The sequence below is a fragment of the Gossypium arboreum genome, chromosome 12 (assembly GCF_025698485.1).
Source record: "Gossypium arboreum isolate Shixiya-1 chromosome 12, ASM2569848v2, whole genome shotgun sequence".
In the NCBI taxonomy this organism is placed as follows: Eukaryota; Viridiplantae; Streptophyta; class Magnoliopsida; order Malvales; family Malvaceae; genus Gossypium; species Gossypium arboreum.
Genome location: NC_069081.1, coordinates 19,158,974 through 19,176,187, shown reverse-complemented (window position 1 = coordinate 19,176,187; position 17,214 = coordinate 19,158,974). Strand labels below are relative to the sequence as shown.

At 37.1% G+C, this 17,214-nt stretch overlaps 1 non-coding gene across 1 annotated transcript; it reads left to right on the top strand.

The window, feature by feature from the left end:
• The first annotated feature begins 263 nt into the window (after nucleotides 1-263).
• On the top strand, nucleotides 264-368 carry LOC128286089 (small nucleolar RNA R71). The gene has a single exon (XR_008276634.1). It is a non-coding gene; the product is annotated as a small nucleolar RNA R71 (small nucleolar RNA).
• The last annotated feature ends 16,846 nt before the right edge of the window (nucleotides 369-17,214 follow it).

Below are 17,214 nucleotides of genomic sequence, written 5' to 3'. Positions count from 1 at the left end.
ATGTTCTTAAGCATATAAGACATAAAAGATACCTAGGCTGCTAAAGAAGTAAGTGTGTCCGCTCCATGTACTTTTGCCACTCTTCTTCTTGTGGTTGCTCGATTAACTAGCCATTGAAATTGTTGTTAGAAATCCTTTCAGGAATTTCATAAGCCTCATTGTAAGATTTTGAAAGAAGGGCTCTATTTTTAGAGGCATCCACCATCATTCTAGTATAAGCATTAAAACCAATATAGAAAGTCTCCATTTGAATGCAATAAGGAATGTCATGATAAGGGCACTTTCGTAATAAATTATTGAATCGGTCCCATGCCTCATATAAAAATTCTTCATCAAAGTGCTAAAATGAAGTGATTTATTTTAGATCTGGGCATTTAGAAAGGGAGGAAAGTATTTCATTAAGAAACGTTTAGTCAACTTTTGTCATGTAGTTATAGAACTGAACGGTAGAAAGTTCAACCATGCTCATGTTCTATCTCTTAAGGAGTATAAAAATAATTTCAGTCTCAAGGTGTCTTCGATCACCCTGGCTAATTTGAACGAGTCGCTCACTTCCATGAATAGTCTAAGATGAAGATGTGAATCCTCAATAGGCATCCCACTAAATTGACCCACAGTTGGCAACATTTGGAACATGATTGGTTTTAGTTTGAATTATAGTGCCTCAATTTCGGGCCTCACAATACCCAGATTGAGCTTATTGAATAGTGGAATGACATATTGTCGAATAGCGTAGTTTCTGTCATCGGTAACAATGATCAAATTTTGAGCATTATAAGCAAATGCTTTCCTTGAACATGTTGTAGAGGATCCATTATAACTTGAATAGTAACGAAACATATTAAAGTAAAAGGAAAAGAAAATTGAACCAAATTGTAAGATAATTAATTTCACAAATAATTGACTAAAATAATAGTCCACGGCAACAGTGCCAAAAAATTTTCTCAAAATTATTCGATCAATGTGCAAGTATACACAATCATTGATAACTAATAAAGTAGTGAGTAATAGTTATCGTCTCCACAAGGATTATTTATGCTAGTCAACTATTGCAGAATTAATAATTGGCAAACTGGTTGGTGGTGAAATAAATTAAAGTGTAATGGATTTCTGGTTATACTAAAACTAATCTAAGTATACTTAAAATTATAAGAAACACAGAAAAAATAAGTATGCACATTTTAAGAGTAATCACAATAGCATGCATGTGTTAGAATAATTTTCCTTGCTAACTTAGAATTATTTAAACAATGATTTCGTGGCCTATTGATAATTTACTAACCATGACTTTACGAGTGCATCAACTTCTCTCTAAGGCCTAAGCTTAACCTTTTGGTTTCATTGCATATTTCTATGTCAAGTCTAACTTCAAGATTACTTTTCCAAGCATCGTCTAAGAAATCACACTTATTAAGTTATTAAGTTTTTCTATCATATGTCTATGTTCAATCAACTTAGTATTTTGATAAGAAGAAATCAGATTATGTGAGGTAACAATAATATTTCTACATTGAAACAGTTTAATCACATTAATTCTAGGGTTATGAAAGGTAATAAAGTTCTTTCGATATTATTACTAGTTTGACCTAATTTTATCATAAAAAGATCAAACATGCATCATTCATATATTATTTCAATTAATTACAATATTTTTTGGTTTAATAATCAATTAAATTGCATCCCTACATTTATAATGCACAAATAACATTTTCATGATTTTATCTAAATAAATAAATAGATTAAAGGGAAAAGTAGAAAACTCAGTTGCAATCATGTTTCTTGAATTGAACAAAAAAAAGAAAAGATTAAAGGGAAAAGAAATGCTAAGCCGTTTTTGGTGGTTCTTGGAGGCACAACTCACCTTGCTCCTCCTTCATTCTTTGTTTCTTGCGATGGCTGCCAAGCTTAAAAGCTCCTAATCTGGCTGAATGGGGCTACTCTCAAAGCCTTGTAAACACTTTTTGAAGAATGGAAAATGGGAAGTGAAAGAAGATAGAAAAGGGAGAAGAGATGGTGAGTGATGTATGAATGAAATGGAGAGCAAATGTCTCACTATTTATACTAGTGAGGAGCCCATTTAGTTTTCCTTTTTTAGCATGATAATCCCCATTTTTTCTATCATGCATGGCTGATTGATTATGTTAAGGAAGGAAGGTGGATGACTTTGCTAAATTTAGCTAGTACATGTTTGATTAATGGGAAGGAGTTGAATGGTTACATGGGAAAATTATTGTGGCTAATTTGTGATATTTTAACAAGTTTTGGTGCCTAAATTAATTGTTTTTATGAATGTTTTGGGCTTCAAATTTGGCAGCAAGATAATTCACTTCAGTAACCCATTTAGGAGCTCGATCAAATTGAATTTAAGAGTCCAATAAGTTAATTTAGGACGTCTCATGCTGATCAGCCATCAACCCACGTCTGCATGGTCTCTACTGCTGGAATGCTAAAGCATCGAGCATCGAATAGGTGAGGTTCAAGACTACCTTTTTTTTCTATTGCACCAAAGTACGTCAAATTGGAACAAAATATGTCAAATTAGCATGTAAATAAGTAAGATTACAATTTTATCTTTAATTTTGTCTTACTTTACAAATTTATAATGAAACTACAAAATTTGCTATCAAAATACTCAGAATTTGCATGAATTATTATTTAGAAGGTGCAGTAACTGTCTATATAATTTCGAGTTATCAAACCCCCAAACTTAATTCATTGCTAATCTTAAGTAATGATATATGCTAACTTACAATATATCTTAACTAGTCACTTTTGCAAAAATCCTTTCAAAAGAAATCAATCCTTCCTATAGTAATATGTTTAGAAAGATTATTCTCAAGAATAGAAAATTTTAAAACATGCAACTTAATTACACATAACACTCAATTATTTTCGAATTTTAATAAGCTAACAAAAATATGTACTAAATACCTTCCTTTAACAAATGTATACTTAGTACTCCCCAATCAAATTTTATTTCCCATGATGGAACTAAGTAACAGTCCTAAAGTTTAATTACCCCTTCACATGTTAAACTCAGTAATTCCTCTCCACTAATGTAGTCAGTACGGAATTCTAAATCAATAGGTCTATAATATGGTTGTAATGTGGCTTAGGTTAATGTAGGAAAAAAATAGATAATTTTTAGGCTAAAACCTTAGTCTCAGCTTACCTTAGACCTTCCAAATACAACTATCCCAAGCAACACCAACTTACTTTAAGTTTGAGTACACAAGATCTCTGTACATCTTTTTTCAACAACGTATTTTTTAAGCAATCACAGATGCTCTCTTGATCATACAACTCAACACTTTATTCTTGAGCACTCCAGTACTTCTCTCTATCCCTTCCAAACTTAATCACAAAGAATATTCTAGATGAACTGAGCCTATGATTAGGGACAAGTTGAGATAAATATTAAAGGAAGGATGGCTAATTAATATAATATTTAAAAGAAAAATCTGGCCATATAGCTCAAAGTAGGGTTTCAAGGGATAATTATTTACTGAGGTTGGCTTGAAAAGTTGAAACGGTCCAAAAAAAATTGTCTAAATCATTTTCAAATTACCATGCCTCCTAAGATTTCGTCTCAAGGAAACCACTAAGGCAATTCTAAAGGCTTAAACTTTCATGCATGATTAGTTTTTCTAAGGAATTAAATTCTCATGGTTTTGAATTATACATAGTTACTAAGTTTAGCATTTTTGACATAATTAAGATAGCATAAAAAATAATTGAAATAAGAGAATTTTATACATACTAAAGCTAAAATAATTAAAAAAATTAAAAATTTGAGTAATTTTTTACTTAAACATAACTTGGTGGAAAATATTAATTTTATAAAAATCCCCTAAAAAATTATTTCCAATCCCCCACTAAAGAGAAACATTTTCGTCATTGTTTAAAACACATAATAGAAGAGGCAAAATAAAATAAGTGAATGAAAACTGTGTACTAGGTAGGATATCAGGTGTAACACCCCTGAGCTGTACCCTAGACCGAGAGGCGTTACCAGACATATACTCGGACACTTTAAGAAAATATGGGTTATAAAATTTCATTTTAATTTAAAACCAATCAAGCAATGTCATAGTGTTCCTATTATAGGCCTACAAGGCCCAAAATATGCATTAGAAGCAATCCGGGACTAAACTGAGAACTATAGAAAATTTAGTAAAATTTCTAGGGTTATGCCTCACACGCCCGTGTGGAGGCAAAGCACACGCCCGTGTGCTTAAGGACACACCTGTGTGTCCCACCCGTGTTGAATTATTTGGATTTATTTTTCACTTCGAACCTACAGGGGTTTTTAAACAGCCAAGCCCACGCCCGTGCCCTTGGCCCATGTCCCTCACAAGGCCTAGACACGCCCGTGTACAAAAACCTGGACATTTTGTTTATGACATAATCATTCATTTTGAGGCACAAGGCCAAGGCACACGCCCGTGTGCTAGGCCGTGTCCTCCACACGGTTGAGACACACGGCCGTCTCTGCCCGTGTGTTTACTACCATGCAAACTGACATAAAATTTTAAGTGAAGGGGCCACACGACCAAACAATACGCCCATGGGGCTGTCCGTGTGTCACGCACAGCCTAGACACAAGCCCGTGTGTCTACCCGTGTGGACCTTTTAAGGGCTATTTTCCAAGCCTTTGGTCACCCTCTATCATCCATACACACTTTATAATATCCCGAATTAGGGCCTAATAGGAATAGTGGTTTTGAGATCACAAATCTGAGATAGAAATAATTATTTTATTATCATTTTAAGGTCTATGGCATGATTTCATGATTGTGTGAAAATTTCGTTTAGAAATTTTATTGATAGAGGGTCCAATGTGATATTTAGAACTAAATTGCAAAAGTTGTAAAATGTGTGTTCTAGTTCACAAAGGTACTAAGTACTTGTGAGTAATGGATTTTAAAGTGGAGGTCATTGGATAGTAATTATACCATTATACTAGTTTGGACAAAAATACCTAAAGGAAGATAAAACACCATAGTTTTTAATTAAGGGCACTTTGGTCATTTAGTTATTAAAATGAATTAAAAACAAAATTAAAAACCAATTTTTGTCCATATTCAACCCCTTTGCCGAATTTCACATGAGGAAGACATAGCTAGGGTTTTTCAAGCTTCCAAGCTCGATCGTAAGTCCATTTTAACCCCGTTTTTAATGTTCTTTACGTTTTTGGAGTCTCGGTAACTTGATTAAGCTTATTCTAGCAATAATTTAAACTAGGATTTATATTTGGAAAAATACCCATTGTGTTTATTTTGATGTTTTTTGGTAGAATATGAAGCTTGAAATTGTGTTAAACAACTTTTGCTAAGCGATTTTACGTGAAAACGAGTAAAACGACATAATCGGTAAAAATACCTAATGTTCATAAGTACATGTTAGAGTGAGAATTTGATGTTTCAATAGAAAGGAAAAATTATCAGCATGTCATAAAACATAAGAAAATAGGATGAAGTTTAATTTCCGAGCCTTGGGACAAAAGTGTAAATATGTAAAAGTTTAGGGGCAAAAATATAATTTTGCCAAAATTGAATCAAGGACTGTTTTAATAAATGTGGGTATTAAATAAGCTAAATTTTTTATTTTAGATCAAGAGAAACAAGATTCGAGTTGTGATCGAGGGAAAAATAAAGTTTACGAAGAATAGGCTTGATTTCTAACATTTTGTACCGAGGTAAGTTCAGGTGTAAATGTAGTAACATAATTGTCATTTTAAGTAATTTAATGTTATTTATATGATATGATGATTATTATCATGAAATATTATGCTTTGTGGATTATTATTTAGTAATATGCAAATTATGTGAACTACTTGATAAATATGAAATGCTATCAAGTATCGGTTCCGACATTCCGTGGAAGATAGCAAAGATGTGTGATTGAGGAAAATCCCGTTTGAACCTTGGGAATAGATTAGAATACAAGTGACATGTCACTAGAATATTTGAGTTCCAAGCTTGTTGAGTTGAGTCCGAGTTCGTGAGATGTAACTAGGCATCCGAACTCGTTGAGTTGAGTCCGAGTTCACTTATGGATGCGAACGCCCGAGCTCGTTGAGTTGAGTCTGAGTTCGCTTATGGGCGGGTTACATGGTAGCTTGGCTACATAATTTCCGCAGGCTATTGAGTTTGTCTAGCTGCGGGTATGACACTTATGTGCATGCAATCTGTGTATCCAAATTAAATTCCGATGTGTCCAACGGGTGAATCTTAAGTGAATAAGGAGAATGTTTAAGACAAAGGTGACATGTTGGTAAGTGTGGTGAATGAAAAAATTTGGACAGGTATGTGCTTAAACCCTCAGGTTGAGAATTTGGTATGATGAAATCGTGGTAGGATAGTAAATGCAAATGTAACATGAATGTCTTGGTGATATTTATACAAATGATGTTTTATGTTGGATTGCATGATTATGTTACTTGCTATTTACATGTGAACTTACTAAGCATTTATGCTTACTCCCTACTTTCCATTCTTTGTAGTTTTGACAAGCTAGCTTGGAAATTGGGAACGGTTGGAGGCTCGCTCACACTATCCGTGGACCATTTTGGTATAGTGGCTTGTATATTTTGAATATGACATGTATAGCATTATATTCATTTTGTGTATATGATCTTACGATATGGCTATTGGGTGGTAAGGAAATGTTTGGTAATTATTAGCCATTGGAATGGCTAACCAAGATCATATTTGGTGTTATGTATACTTAATGTGCTATCTAATCCATGGAAATTCATAGAAAGGTAAAATTTGCTATAAAACAGTATCATACAACAACAATGACGTGAGTTTGAAAAATCACTAAAAATAGTAGAGATAGAATTAGATGATGAATAAAATTTAAAATTTAATATTATTGAGTCTATTTTCATATGGAAGAAAAAGATAGGTAAATGAGTTGTATTTTATGAGAAATTTGAGTTTTGGTAGAACAGGGACAGAGCTATTTCTGAATCCCCTGTTCTGAATTTAGAAATTCACTAAAAATTGTACAAAAATAATTAGGAGTCATACTTTATATTTATAGATTCCTTATTTAGTATACTTTTAAGAAAAACAAATGACATAGTCATCTAAATTCTGTATAGAGAGAAAAGTGATTCGTAATGAATAGAGGTTAGAGCAGTCAAACACTGAAATAGAGGAAACTTTAACTAATAAAATGTACTAATTGACCTGACCAAAAATTTTGGAAAAAAATTAGTTAATATATATATGAGCCTAGTTTCAAGTAAAATTTACAGATTTTAATTTCAAGTTTCGTAACTCGAGATATGATTTTTTATTAACGACTGTGATGCAGATGGGAAGTTTATTACGAAAGGTGAAATAAATTGTTTGAAATTGTTTAAGTGATAATTTAAGTTTGTTAATGCCTCGTGCTCGACTCCGGCGATGGTCTCGGGTAAGGGGGTGTTACACACTTAGAGATTTCAATGGTATGTAACATGGCCTAATTATACTCTTGAACAACCCTGACATGACTCATTGCATGCTAACCTCATCTCATCGGATTAGTACATGCTAAATTATCCTTTTCGCATTAGGGATTAACATAGCACATTTTATACTTAGGCCATATTATAGCCATATATCATTGTATACTATGTCCACTCTCAAATTATTAGGTTCCATATCAAGCATCCATTCATGATAAACCTCATCATCATATCTCATGAAAAATTTAAACATAAACACGCATCAATAGTAGGTTTACAACCTACATCAATATGAGCTATATCTCATGGCCGTATACAAAAGAATAAGTATAGCATTTAAGCCCTTACATTGGCTAGCCAAATGGCACATATAACAAAATAACCAAAAACCCTATACATGCCACTAAACAAAATAAAAGTGTCTATATAACAAAGCAGGACCGGTCGATAGTGTGTTAATTCTCCAACCGTCTTCCAATCTTCACGAGTCCACGAGATCTGTAAGATAGGGGAAAGCAGGAAAGGGGGTAAGCATTTATATGCTTAGTAAGTCTGGATAACTAGAAAGTAAACTTATCGGTTAATTAGTATACAACCATATTAAGCAATAATTCCAACAAGCATGAAATAGTTTCCCTATCACATGCACTCAATCATCAAGTTAGTCTCATAACAATACATCATGTCATTAGTCTTAGATGAACTCATCAATTCAGTATTCTCATTCTTTATTTTAGCATGTTAATTCCAGTTGAATTTCTCAAAAAATCTCGATGAATAGCCATTTACTGTCAAGTCATACAAGTGATCATCTCGAGTATGCATTCCCGTAAACCTTATATCTTACGGCGGGATTACCAGTCCAGGCTAAATCCCCGTAGTAATAACTCATAGAGCAATGTTGGGATTACTCGTTTGGGCTTAATCTCATTTTAATGAAAATTGCTCTCATAAGCTCGGATTTGAATTGCCAGTCCAGGCTAAAATCAGTCCTTAATTGAATTACCCGTCTGGGCTAAATCCTTAATGCACCATATTCTTCGGGAGGCTGGATCACTTAAGAAACACCCATCTGGGCTAGATCCTTTCTATTTGAGATCATTGGATTACCCGTCTGGGCTAAATCCTATTCTACAACACATTCAAGATATCATGTCATGTAAGCCATAGTTTACCCATCAGATTTCTCTTTTCTATTTCAACAGGGACATTTATCATCTTTCTTTTACACAAGCACATTTTATGAATTATCATGCAATGAATATCTAAATTTTCATACATTCAAGAACATGAATGTTTAAGTATGTTAAAATTTTACTTCAGGTTATACGACCTTACCTGGTAATTGCTTCGATTTCGTGTCTCGGTTATTCTGAAACCTTTCATTTTCCACGATCGACCTCCAGAATTGGTTCCTCAGGGTCTATATCAATAAAATTAGATTATTAATACATCACATTATTCGTTACTCGTTTTAGGCCTAAAACTCACCCCGGGAAAAATTACCATTTTGCCCCTAACCTTTCACAATATTTACAATTTAGTCCTAAGGCTCGTATAATGTAATGCATGAAATTTCTTGGCTACCCAAGCCTAGCCGAATGCTATTCACACTTATAGCAGCCCATGTTTTTCCTTCATTCTATATTTTCCTACCCATTTCCACAACTTTTACAATTTAGTCCTTTAAGCCATTTCCATGAAAAACCACTTAGTAAAAGTTGTTTACCATCCTTTAAACTCTCATATCCCTCCATAAATCATCAAAACACAAACATCTCATGCATGGGTAAATTTTTGAACATGAACCCTAGCTTGAAATTTGGGTAGAAATAGAGAGAGCATGTTACGAGGATCTCAAAAATACGAAGAACGTTAAAAATGAGGCTAGGGAGCACTTACTATTAAGCTTGAAAATGTTGAAAACCCTAGCTATGGAGTCCCTTAGAATTTCAACAGCATGGAGAAGAAAATGAGCTGATTTTAGTTTGATTTTCCCCTTTTTATATAGTTTATTACCAAATAACCAAAATGCCCTTCCTTACTAAGCTTCCAAAATTTTCCATGGATGCCCATTTTTCTCAAAAAACTTAGAAATTAGGAAAATTACTCTTTAAAGACCTCTAATTAACATTCCAAAGCAATTTCATACAAATTGCTTCTAGAACCCAAGTTTTTCAATTTATTCAATTTGGTCCTTAGTTTCCAATTGGACACCTCACACATTGAATTTCTTCATGAAACTTTAACACATGCTTATTTTAATATCCTAGATCTCATAATGATCATGACATAATTATTTTAACATCGGATTTGTGGTCCCGAAACTACTATTTCGATTAGGCCCTAATTCGAGATGTTACATCAGGAAGGGAGGTGAGTCAAATTTGACTGCTTAAATACCAAGCTTTCCTTGATAGGTCTAGTCTTAGACACGTCCATTTCCATTACCACACTTATCATTTTTTGGGAATTTAAGAATAATGTGCAAGTTTGCTCAATTTATTCATAATTGTAACTTAATATTTATTGAACTAAAAATGTAAAACAACAGTAGGAAAAAAAATGAAATAGATGGCAACTGAAAATAATGACAGAGCAAAGTTAAGAAAAATCCCTCAATTTATTTGGAACCGTCACTAACTGAAACGGTGTGAAAGGGTCATTTTTCATACCAAGCATACATATCTAGGAAGTAATAATACTCTTTCCCAAAATATCTATCTTGTTAGAATTAAGTGATCTGAATTCTTATTTAAATAAAATACAGTGACAAAATAAAATAAAAGTAAAATTCATATAGAACTACACTTTTTTTATTTTATTTTAGAATAAGGTTTTTTAAGCCTTATTAAACTCCATCTATTTTATATTGATTATAATAAGGTGTTTCAATCTTACTACACTCCTATTAGAATATTGTAACACCCCAAACCCGGCCTGGATGTTATGACCGGATCTGATGCGCCACATTGATGCGTTCAAAACACTTAGTTTGGAACAGTTGAGTTGGTGTTGTAAAAGACACTTTTAAAAGTAAGTTAAAATGAATGGAAGTCTGCGCACTGTGTAGGAAACCAGGAAGAAGAGGAGGTGAGTCCGTCAGATCGCTAAGTACCAAGCTCTCTTCGGATCCAATCCTAGACATGCACACCGCCATTGCCACACTCTAACATCTCGTATAATTTTGAGAAAACCGTTTGATTATGACCAGCTTAAGAAAATGATTAAGGTTGCAAATCGTTTGCTTAAAATATTTATTTTCTTGGGAAAACATTTACTTTATGGAAACTTTGCGCGTCATCGTGATCTTTTAAAAACAAGTAGATTTTATAAAACGAACCTAGTGCTAGCCGTTTAATAATCCCCAAAATATAAGTAATTAAAAAGAGCGACCTTATTACAACTTTAAGCATAATAAAATAATCCAAAATAAATGCTAAACTTATTTAAAATCGGCAATCAATCTTCATGGCCACTCTGAATCCGCCCACTCCAAGTCCACCAATTCTAGGGCTCACCGCAAGGATGGAAGAGGAAGGGGTGAGTTTGGGAAAACTCAGTATATCTGAAACCCATCCAAAGCCCAATTCAGATAATAAGACACAGAGGTCAAGCCCTTTTCGAATCTGATAGCAAGACCTTAGCCCTTTTTACATAACAAGTGGCCCATAGGCCCGCTTCAAGAGCATGAGTAACAACAGAATAATGAATGCAAGCCCATCTAGGAGACTACTCAACCCACCAACCGCTACACTACCCTGCACCAACCCTACACACCATGTGGGAATATCTCAACCCACCCACCCTACACACCACAGTTGCAAGCAACGCTCAAATTTCGATCGGTTGAGGCAAAGCCTCCAAGACGTGGATGAACCACTTTCAAGATTTCCTCCATTAATACCCCAATCCCATGCAACAGATATTAATAAATGCATATCATGCAAAATACAGTAGTAATCAATCAAGCGAGTTCACCAATTTAAAACCCTAGGGTATATCGGTAATTTTGCTCTTTTAGGGTAATTTGGTAATTTTGCTCTTTAGGGTAATTTCGTGATCTACGCTACTGCACAAGCTAATTCAGTAATTTTATCGGTTTTATGCAATTTGATTCCACCATCTACCTAACGTGCTTATTTGCCCATCTCTTACCCATATTGGTCCGTAAGCCCATTGGGCCCGCTTTTGGCCCATCGAGCCCTTTTTCCAAATACGCTAAAACGTCACGCTGAACGTGCTTACCACCTTGCGGTGCCAGATCTAACAATTATTCTATGACTTGAGAGCATTCGCATACCCACATGACCATGAAATGCCGAATTTGGCATTTTGGCTTTGCTTAATTGAACTAAAGAAGGGTGTTCTAGACACACGATTTGCAACGATCGCTTCGAGATCCCTTCCGATATCCTCAGGTTGATTAGCACAGTTCTTATTTACAAACCATAATCACTAAAACCCAAACTTACTCATCCATGCTCAAACCATATCCCTAAAAGCCTTTGAAACCTTACCTTCTTTGCCAAAAGCGGTAGCTAGCTCGAATCCGATTGCTCCAACAACCCACGCCTTTAATCCAACACTTAAGAAGACACTAATCATTGATGTAAAACGTCGCTTAAAAACCTTTAGAGCCACATGCCCAATTCGACAGCCTCTCTATTTTTTAGGGACTTCGGCTTTTCCAAACTTTGTAAAATATAACCAGATCTGAGATGATGAACACTTACCCCTTACTCCTTTTTGATCTCCACGCAATCTGGTGCAGATTTATCTTTCAAACGATGGTAAAAACTCGACTCCCGGAGTTCTGAAGTTTCAGCTATAAGCCCCCAAATCTATGGTTTTTCGGCTTTTGTGTGATGAAGGAGATGATAATGCGGGGTTACAACCTTGAAGTAGAATTGCGGTCAGGAATCCAGGATTAAGAAAAGATAATTTGTAAATTAATAAAAGCAAAAGAACATAGGAGAACACGGCTTTGAAGAAATCGGCACAAGCAAAGATCACGGGTTTTCGCTTTTATGGATTCGCAAAAGTGTTGATGAATAGTAGGTATGATGAATAGTTTGAAGAAGAAAAATAGAAGAAGAAGAATAGGGAGGTGGTAGTTTCACTAGAGAGGAAAAGAGAGAAAAGAACGATCCTAAGGTGTAAAAGAAGAAAACGGCACCAACAATACCCTAAGTGCCAAATACTACCCTCATAATCCCCCGCCGATTTTCCCTCTTCAATTCCCCATTCGCTAACTCCTAGCCTCATCCCAATCCTTTAAATCTCTCCCTTATCACTCCTTAATCCAAGCATTTAAACTGATCCAACTCTCCTCTAGCAGAATCCACCTGAACTCCAACACTTACCCCTCCTGCACTAAAAAATAAATGCATCTATTTGCCAACAAAGGGAATCGAACCCAGGTCTTCCCCAACACTTACACGCCACCTTCATAGCTCCCTAGTGGCGTCACTTAGCCACTTTACCAAAGGCTCATTTGTGATGCAATTTACCCATCACTCCACTTAAGGCCACTTAGCCAGAACCCCTAACTCCTAAGTCTAAAATTCCAAAAATTCAACTGGGTTTTGGCCAACTCATGGGCCTTCTATAAGCCCATTTACCTACTCAAAATACTAATTCCACATCCAAATACAAAATTTTAAAAATCTTTACAAAATATTGAAAATCGCGAATAAACCCGAAAATCAGGATGTTACAACTCTACCCTCCTTAAAGAAATTTCGACCTCGAAATTTTACCTTATCAGAACAGTTGAGGGTACTGTTGACGCATCGCCTCCTCAGTCTCCCAAGTAGCTTCTTCCTTGCCATGGTTTCTCCAAAGTACTTTCACTAGTGGAACTGATTTCCTTCTCAACATCTTGACGTCACGATCAAGTATTTGCACAGGTTCCTCCTCGAAAGTTAAATCGATTGTACCTCGATTTCAAAGAATCGGTATGATATGAGTTGGGTCGATCGATACATCCAAAGATGGATACATGAAAACGTCGTGGATACGATGCGCTTCGTGGTAACTCTAGGCGATAAGCCACCGGTCCAACCCGCTTAACAATCCGGTAAGGCCCAATAAACCGTGGGCTCAACTTACCCTTCTTACCAAATCTCAAAATTTTCTTCCAAGGGAAACCTTCAAGAAAACCATATCCCCACAAATAACTCAATCTCTTTGCGCTTCAAATCCGCATACGACTTCGCTTATCGGATGCCTCCTTTAATCGACCCTTATCGCCTTAACCTTGCTTTCATTATACGCCACCAATTCCGGTCCAAGCACTCGTCGTTCACCCAACTCGTCCAACACGCTTGCGTACGACATCTTCGCCACAAAGCGCTTCATATGGTGCCATCTGAATACTTGCTTGATAGTCATTATTGTATGCAAACTCCGCCAATGGTAAGTAGTCCTCCCAACTTCCACGAAAATCGATGATACAACCTCTCAACATATCTTCCGAACTCAATAACCCTTTCGATCGTCCATCTCTGCGTGGGTGAAAAGCGTGCTAAAATCCAATCGTGTTCCCAACACTTCTTGCAACTTCCGCCAAAACCTAGACGTGAACCTAGGGTCTCGATCGAAATTATTGACACGGCACACCATGCAACAAGACTACCTCCGCCACGTATAACTTGGCCAACTTTTGCAAAGAGTAGTCGGTGCGAACAGTATGAAATGAGCGATTTTGTTAACCTATCCACAACTACCCACACCGAATCTTTCTTGGTGGGTGTCAAAGGTAACCCACTCACAAAGTCCATTGTTACCCTTTCCCACTTCCATAGTGGAATTTTCACCGGTTGTAATAATCCCGACGGCAGTTGGTGCTCACCTTAACTCTCTGGCACGCCGACATTTCTCACAAATTCAGTCACCTCTCGCTTAATCCGCCACCAAGACACCTCTCGCAAGTCTCGGTATAACTTATTCCTCCAGATGCATGGCATAGAGTCCACCATGAGCCTCTTTTAGAATTAATCGCCTCAATTCGTGGTCCTTTGGAATACAAACCCTTCCACGAAAACACGAACTCCTTCATGTTCAACCCAAAATCCTTGTTCTCACCACTCTTAATTTGTTGGAACCAAGAGCTAATGAATCGTCCTTCAACTGTTTTTCCTTAATCTGCTTAGTCCAAGTAGGCCTTATTTGCAGTTCTGCCAACAAGCTTCCATCATCGTATAGACTTAATCGTGCGAACAAGGCTCTCAAATCCGTAACAACCCTTCGACTCAATGCATCCGCCACCACATTAGCCTTTCCTGGGTGGTACTCTATCGAACAGTCATAGTCTTTAAGCAACTCCACCCACCTTCGTTGCCTAAGGTTCAACTCCTTCTGAGTCAACAAATACTTTAAGCTCTTATGATCTGTGTATATGATGCACTTCTCCCCATATAAGTAATGTCTCCAAATTTTTAATGCAAAAATCACCGCTGCTAGCTCCAAATCATACGTAGGGTAATTCACCTCATGAGCCTTAAGCTGTCGTGATGCATAAGCGACCACCTTGCCCTCTTGCATCAGTACGCAACCTAACCCTACATGCGACGCATCGTTATATACGGTGAAGTCCTTCCCAGACACCGGTTGAATCAACACTGGCGCTTCAGTCAATACCTTTTTCAACCGTTCAAAAGCTTTTTGCTGTTTCTCGGTCCAGATAAATGGTACTCCTTTCCTTATGAGTTTTGTCAAGGGCGCCGCCATCACCGAGAAACCCTCCACAAACCTTCTGTAGTAACCTGCCAACCCTAGGAAACTCCGAATTTCCGATACTGACCTAGGTGGCTTCCATTCCAAAATCGCTTCAATTTTACGAGGATCCACCTTAATCCCCTCGGCAGAGACCATATGTCCTAGGAAGGTTACCTCCTCAACCGTAATTCACACTTGCTAAATTTCACATAGAGCTCCTTTTCCCTTAACACTTGCAGCACAATACGGAGATGCTCATCATGCTTCGCCTCCGTTTCAGAGTATACCAAGATATCGTCGATAAAGACGACTACAAACCGATCCAAGTAAGGTTGGAATACTCGATTCATCAGATCCATAAAAGCTGCAGGTGCGTTTGTCAGCCCAAACGGCATGACCACAAACTCATAATGTCCATAACGAGTTCGAAAGGCTGTCTTATGAATATCCCCTTCTTTTACCCTTAGCTGATGGTATCCAGAACGAAGATCGATTTTGGAGAATACCGAAGCTCCTCTAAGTTGATCGAACAGGTCATCAATCCTTGGTAGTGGATACTTATTCTTAATCGTCAGTTTGTTCAACTGGCGATAATCGATGCACATGCGCATCGTTCTGTCCTTCTTCTTCACAAACAGGACCGGTGCTCCCCAAGGAGACACACTAGGCCTAATGAAGCCTCTATCTAATAGCTCTTGAATTTGAGCCTTCAGTTCCACCAACTCCTTCGGTGCCATCCTATAGGGTGCAATAGATACTGGAGCCGTTCCAGGCAACAAATCGATTCCAAACTCAACTTCCCGATTCGGAGGTAATCTAGGAAGCTCTTCCTAAAAACATCCCGAATTCCCTAACAGCCTCGATGGTCTCCACAATGATCCTCGGTTTCACTTGGCTCACCAAAGCGATATGCCTCGTATCCCTTGCGCATCGCTTTCTCAACCCTCAACGCCGATACTACATTGGATAAGTAATCCTTCGTTCTCCAATAATCATAACCTTTTCATCATTGACGCTTCTTAACACCATCCTCTTAGTCGCACAATCCAAAGTTGCCTTATGCTTGGTCAACCAATCCATCCTCAAGATCAAATCGAATTCCTCAAACGGTAACTCCATCAAATCCCCACAGAAAACCCTGCCTTGAATCTCCAGAGGCACCTCCTTGAAGAGTTTCTCTACCTTAACCGAATGACCTAAAAGACTTATCACAGACACCCCACATACAGTCTCCTCGAAGTGCACGCCCGATGCCCCGTAAATGTTATATGCCACATACGAATGGGTTGATCCCACATCAATCGAGCGAGATAAGGTACACCATAGATAAAAACGTACAGTTATGACATCAAAAGTCACCCTCCTCGCGGCGACGGGCAGCATACACTAAAGCTGGCTGACGAGCATCCGCGTTACCAATACCCCTGCCGGGTGCCCCACGTCCACGGCCATTACCACCGCGACCTTGTCCACGACCTCTTGGCAGCGGCGGTCCCTCCCTCACAGGTTGAGCCGGTCGCTCAGCCCCTTGTTCGGCCACCTGATCCTGAGTGGCCCTCCTAGGACAATCCTTAATCTCATGATCATGAATGTTTACACCCGCACACTTAGTGCCGAAACCAACAACTCAGTACATCTCACCTCTTTTCTTTTTCATTCAATACTTTCATCACCCCATGCATACATGTATATATATATTTATCATTCCATTCAAATCATTACATAGACGTTATGACCATTTAAATTCATACAAAATATATGCTTAATGACTTACCTTGTGTTGGGTAAGACGGTTCCAACTCGGCTACTCGATGATCTTTTCTTTGCCTTTGCTTGATTCTCCTCCTTTAACTCCTTGAGCTTAATCAATAAATCAACTAGTTTAACCACCTTGCTAAATATTTATAATCCAATTACACATGCATATGTATGTTAGTATATTCGGCAACCATCCTCACTAATTACCCATTTAGTCGATTATACACATAATCAAAGGTAACCTCACGAATGGGCATACTTATGTATATATA